A 6,455-nucleotide genomic window follows, 5' to 3' on the forward strand; every position below is an offset into this window, starting at 1 on the left:
AAAATGTTTGTTTTGATGTCAAATAAGTCTTGCTGTTTTGCTTTTTTGTTAAAGCAGTGTTGCTGTTGTAAAGTTGTACAGCTACAGTTGTGTTGCTGGGTTTTAAAGCAGGTTTGATTTTTCTTTCTTTCTTATCACTCTGTATTTACAGGATTTCACTTTCCACTCTGTTCAAATGTGGATGAATGGCTACACATAGATGTGTGCACACACTGTCAGAGCTGTGTGAGATCACTATCATCCTGCTTTTGTGGGGGTGGGTAGGGGTGTTAAATATTTATTTATTTATATATATATATATATTTATATTTATGTTTTGTTTTTCTTTCCCCTATAGGTTTTTAACATTCTAAAAGCTATTTATTCCAAAGATACTACAAGCTAGTCAGTGTATTCAGTAGGTGTAATGTATTCTATGTTACTTCAGGAGTATTACATACAACAATAAAACAGTGCATTGACATAAAAAAGGAAATTTACTTTTGGTACTTAAGTACTTTTAAAAGCAAGTACTTCTGTACTTTTACTCAAGTAAAAATCTGTCTTTACAACTTTTACTTGTAATGGAGTAATATTTGACCAGCGGTATCTGTACTTTCACTCGAGTAATGGAGTTGAGTACTCTATCTGCCTCTATTACTTTATATTTCCTTGTATGTTTTTAAGCTAGATTTAGTAAATAATTCGTAATTTTTAGTTAATTGTTTTGATTTATTATTAATTTGTGATTATTTCAAAGTATATGAATGTAATTATTTCAATGTATCATATATTGTGATTCCCAGAATCAGAATCAAATAGATTTTTAGGTGTCTATCTAACAGGGAATGTTCTCAGAACATTGGCTAACGTTCTGGTAAGGTTCTTTCAACGTTATAAACAAATGTTCTTCCAGTAATGTTAATAGAACATTCATTCAAAGTTATTAAGTTATTATTATTATATAACAAAAATATTATTTATACGTTGTTCAAGCAACATTATTTCTGAAACATTTTGGTTGGACTTTCGTTTAACATTTCATTTCCATGCAATGGAATCCTTAAATCCTTAAATATTTGCATAACCCCACCCTCCACTTTGGCATGGGGACATAAATGACATACCAAAAAAATAAAAAGATTGCTGCTCACGAGTCTTTCTGACTAGATACATAATCAACATATGTTCACAAAGCTGACACTTAAAAGTGTACTGTTCAAGACTCAGAATTACTCACACTGTTATGAATATGACGATATATAAAAACATAAATCAAAAATAAAAATATTAAGAATATATTTTTTAAATGTATAAAAAATTATATGAATGTGGTAAATGGTTTTACAAACATAATGAAGCTGAAGCCACAAGTGTACGCATGCTTAATTTTAAATCTGAGGATGTTGTCTTTAAAACTGTGGATTTTATTAAACATTTTCTAAGACCATGTCATGTGTGTTTTTAGAGAAGGCTAATAAGAGGCTAATAAAATAATTTATTGCCCCCTGTAAGCTCTCCTGCGTGCTATTGTCTCGTGTCTGGCCCGGCAAACTGCCCCATTCATGATTCTGTTGTTCTCACTCGACGAACCTTTCACACCTCTGCCAGGTATGACACGCAATCCTCATTATTCTTTTATTATTATTCTTTTGTTTTTATTCAGTCATTATTAGCCGTTATTCTGGCATTACATGCTAAGAAAAAACAATAAAAAAAACAAGTTTTGAACAATCGGAAATAGCATTTTTAGAACTTAATGGGAACGTTAGCTGAACGTTCTTAGAACATATTTCTGTGAGTTGGCTAAAGATTCTCACCCCTACTTTAACTTGATGTTTAAAAGCCTTAAAGCACCTTGGGAGACATGCCACTCAGTTTAATAAGGACAGAAATAGTACAGACAGTCAGAATGAGGCAAACTAGAAAAGGTCAAGGATGTGCGAGAAAAAAGTGGTCACTGGATAGCTGTTAAGGAGTTGGAAAAGTAATCCTCGGCTGTTTTTGCTGCAAATTGCTTTCTCTACTGAGAATTAGACATGCAGAGTCCCCACATAACCTTCCGCGGAGGACACGATGTTGGAGCGCCATTTTTGTGATGCTGATCATTTGTAGTACAAAGTGATCATGTTTATGTCCCACAATATGGTGGTGGTTTAAAGCCATTAAAGAGAGCTGATTACACTTTTTCTGAACAAAAGTGAAGACACAGCACAAGCCATCAATTCTTGTCATTATAGCTTTAATGGTGTTTGTTACCACAAACTGTTAGATCAATACAAATTAAGAGACTTCCTGGCATATTATATACAACATATAATGTGAAATTGCTTTGCTGCAAGGATTCACTTCACTTCAAAGCTTTGTGTTTGTTGAAAATGTAGAGGAGCATTCATAATATTACATGGGAGTAATGCTGTTTTTTTTTCTCCCCCTTTCCAGGTCAACTGCAGACAGCCTCCATGTTTTATGGACTGAGCATTTTCCTGAAGCTTCATGTCAGGCTATGGCAAGAGTAAGGACATCGTGTGTAAGAATGACAATGAAATATAACATAATAGTGGTGCAACATATAACAAAGAATGGCACTAACAGCTGGGGACTGTGGCAGGTCTCCCCGATGCTACAGTAAATAATGAACAATAAATATAACAGGTAATAAAAATAAACAGTTATGAATATCATGCTAAAATGAAATATTGCAGGGCACACTGAGTACAGTTCAAAATGATAAGTGCACAAGCTGCTGCTTAAGGCAGGACATACTGCCTAAATCTAGTCTTAGTCTATATATTTATCTCCCTAAATCTTGTGTTTATCTAGCTACAATATTTTGTATCTACTTATTTTAAGAATAAATTGTATGTATTTATCTATTGCATAAATTAACTTACATTTCAACTTCACCTAAATAGCTTAAACTTCAGATTAAAGCTCACTTTCAGGAGAATTAGTTATGCATTTCTTGTTTTAAGGATGTTTAGATATTAATACTATAATATACTGATTAAAAATAGTATTTATACTATATTTTTGTCTATACACTGCGTAATATATACAATCTTGTTCTTCAAAAGGGTTTTACACTAGACAACTACACCTCTCAGATTCATTGTACTGTACCAAGTGATGCTGTATATTAGGATATGGACTTTTAACACTGTATATCAAACAGTACCTTGTTTATCCTAAACTACCTGGAGGACAAATATATTATGGTTGAAAATAAGAGACAGTGCCAAAGAAATAAATCAGTTTATTGAACCCATTCATCGCTCTGTAAGGCTAAAGAATGTGGACTAATTTACATTAGCAATAAAAGCAGGGACTTTCACGTTCCTTCTCAGACCCCACCGGTTTCCGAGATCTGGCAGTGGAGGCAAATTGCCCTTGTAATTCAATGACATTACCTGAGCCGCTTGAACAAGTGAGTGACCGGCAGACAAATGAGATCCATATTGAGAAGCCTCATATCCTTCAGTCTCACAGATACATATTTACAGCTCACTTATCTCAAAGTCTTTATCTCAAACTCTTCAGTATTTTTAGACCTGCCATTTGCAGCTTTTAAAATTAAACACTTTCTATTCATTTTTCTTAGCAGAGTGTGTAGTTCCAACATCCACCAGCAGGGGCTGATGCTAACCAGCCAACAGTACCTATGGGCCTATTGAAGGGTAACCAACTGTGTTACATTAGTTTTGTGGTAAATGGCTAATAAATGAAAGGAATAGCTCACTCAAAAATACAAATTTAGCATTACAACACTTGCTCACCAATGGATCCACTGCAGTGAATAGGTGCCGTCAGAATGAGAGTCCAAACAGCTGATATATACAACACAATGATCCACAAGAAATCCACATGACTCCATTCCATCAATTAATAAAAAAAGCTAGTTTGTACTAAACCGATCAATCAAGACAAATTTAACTTCACACCACTGCTTCTGGCTAAAATAGGAATCCTCTATACATAGTGCTGCTTTCTCCAGTGAAAAAGTCATATATTTTGAATCAGGAGAGATCTGCACAGATCAAGCACTGTTTAAAAACAGTCCAAAACCAATACGTTGGTGGATATTGATGTGAGAAGACAACTGGGTATGGACTTTTTCACTGAAGGAAGCATTATTATGGATTATAGACTCATATTTTGGCCAGAAATTATGGTTTAAAGTTAAAACACCTTGATGGAATTGTTTCTTACTGACAGGCAGCTTTATACTTCACAAGGTGTTGATGGACTGGAGTTGAACTATTCCTTTAAGGTTGATTTAGGTTGTCATAACTGTGACTATCGTAATTCCCTTTATCCACTTGATCAAGAGCTACATGAAAGATGCAGTTTATTTATTTATCTCTGGGGTCTTGAATATTGTCTGTGTCAGAGCTGTTGAAAGGCCGAATCCATTCACGCTCTTCACCGATACCTCCAGGTTGCTCTGAGTCACTCTTTCCTAAGCCTATTACATGATGTACTTAGCAGCTTTTTCTCAAAACAGAGATTAATACAGTCAGCCGGTGTGAAGATAAAACTCCCTGGTTCGACTGTGTATATAAACAAATTCCAAGCATCACCAGTGCATTTTCTTGTGCACATGCCCCTTATTAGTTCCCTGTCAAACTGACTATAATGTTATCGTACGGTGCTTTATTCCTCAGGACATTTTTCAGCTTTGGCATGTGCAATAAGGTGCTGCAGTCTGCACTATAAATTGAAAATCAAATAGATAGCCAAAGTCATTAGCAGTGCTGATGCAGGCAGGGGGATAGGGAGAGTTAATTAGATCTTTCTTCCGGTACCTACCAAGCTGGAATTCAGCTCATTGTTACTCTGTCTGTGTCCAGATCGGAGGCACGGCTGAATAATCATGTTTACCTTGCCACCTTGTCACTTATACTCGGTAACTGCATTAATTTCGCCCATCAATCACTCACTGTCACTCCGTCCCTCCCTCCCTGACCTGTATGTTGCTAAGCTCTGAGAAAATGACTAGACACCTCATTATCTGATACAGGTGGACTAGGAACGTCTGATTAGTGCCTTTCCGTGGGAATCGCGTGGTCAAAGCTCAGCTGGGTTGAGATTCTGACCAGGTATATCCAGCTGTCATCTTTTGACGCACGTCACCATCTGCACCTGTGCCAGTGCCGGCCAGAAACCCATTTGGCTTTGGATGTGTGAATGCTGACTCAGATTTGTGGCAGGATTTCAGTGTTCTGCTTTATGGGATCAGTTCTGAAATGCTGTAAAGGATTTTGATTTAAAGGCTTTCCATCATGTACTCCCGTAATGTGAACCGTACTAATGTGGTCAGAGCTGTAAATGTTTATAGAGAGGTAAAACATGATTGAAGGATGCATCTAAAACCCTTGAGGGACATTCACTTTAGAGTATTAACCTGGTTTCTTGATTTACTAGTAGGTTATGTGTTTCTATTTTAACCAAAAATTTAATTGTTTCTCTTGTTGTTTTTTTAATAAGTTATGTTTTTATTGAGTTTTATTGTGTTGGCTGTTTTTTTTAGTTATTTTTTTAACCTAATCAAAAGAACCCAACTGCAGTTTGATTGAGATTAATTGGAATGCACAATGAAAAAACATGTTTTTTTTTTAATTGTTAAAAACGGAGCTATTTGTTTTTGCAAATGAATTCTTCGTATATACAGTATATATATATATACCTGGTTGGGAAGGTTACTTTGGAAATGTAATAGGTTACAGATTACAAGTTACTCTATTTAAAATGTAATAAGTAGTGTAACTTTTTAATTACTTTATTAAAGTAATGTAACTGATTACATTTGATTACTTATTGATTATTTTTCTAAATTTCTAATGTTTTCAACTGTTAATAATTTTCAAACATGTAAACCAGGTAGGGTTAACCTTACAGTAGCAGTAGCAGTATGACCTCAGGCCCCACCCACGACCGCTGACATACTGTCCCGTATTTGCATATCTCCGCCCTCAGCTAGTTGTACGCTGCCTGTCATTTTCTCTGCGCTCGAGCAGCTGTAGCGACAACAGTCATGTAAGCAATGCAGGTGTTTTGTAGTTGGATGTAGAAGAACATCCCGACATCAGAGCCACTGAGGACACAGTGGATTAGTTCTGTTTTTGATGGTAATGCGCCACCGAATACACCTAAATTCGTTTATGACTGCGCAAATCATTTTACTCTAGTCTGCTTTCTGAACGAGGGACAATTCAGTGCAGGTTTTGCTAAAAAGTTAAAACTCAAGGATGGATCAGTACCCACTGTTCGTGATCCATCTGCACCTCCAGAAGAATTAAATCTCACACTTTATATTTTTTTATAATTACTTGCAAATCGCCTTTGCTCTTCCACAGAAGAGAGGGGCGGGGTGAGCAGAGCTCATTATCATTTAAAGAGACATGCACCGAAACGGGTCGCTGTGAACGCTGCTGTTTTTGACAAGGTAAAAAGGGTGTTGTTTTACACGACCCTTG

The sequence above is a fragment of the Sinocyclocheilus anshuiensis genome, unplaced genomic scaffold (assembly GCF_001515605.1).
Source record: "Sinocyclocheilus anshuiensis isolate Anshui unplaced genomic scaffold, SAMN03320099.WGS_v1.1 scaffold457, whole genome shotgun sequence".
Lineage (NCBI taxonomy): Eukaryota > Metazoa > Chordata > Actinopteri > Cypriniformes > Cyprinidae > Sinocyclocheilus > Sinocyclocheilus anshuiensis.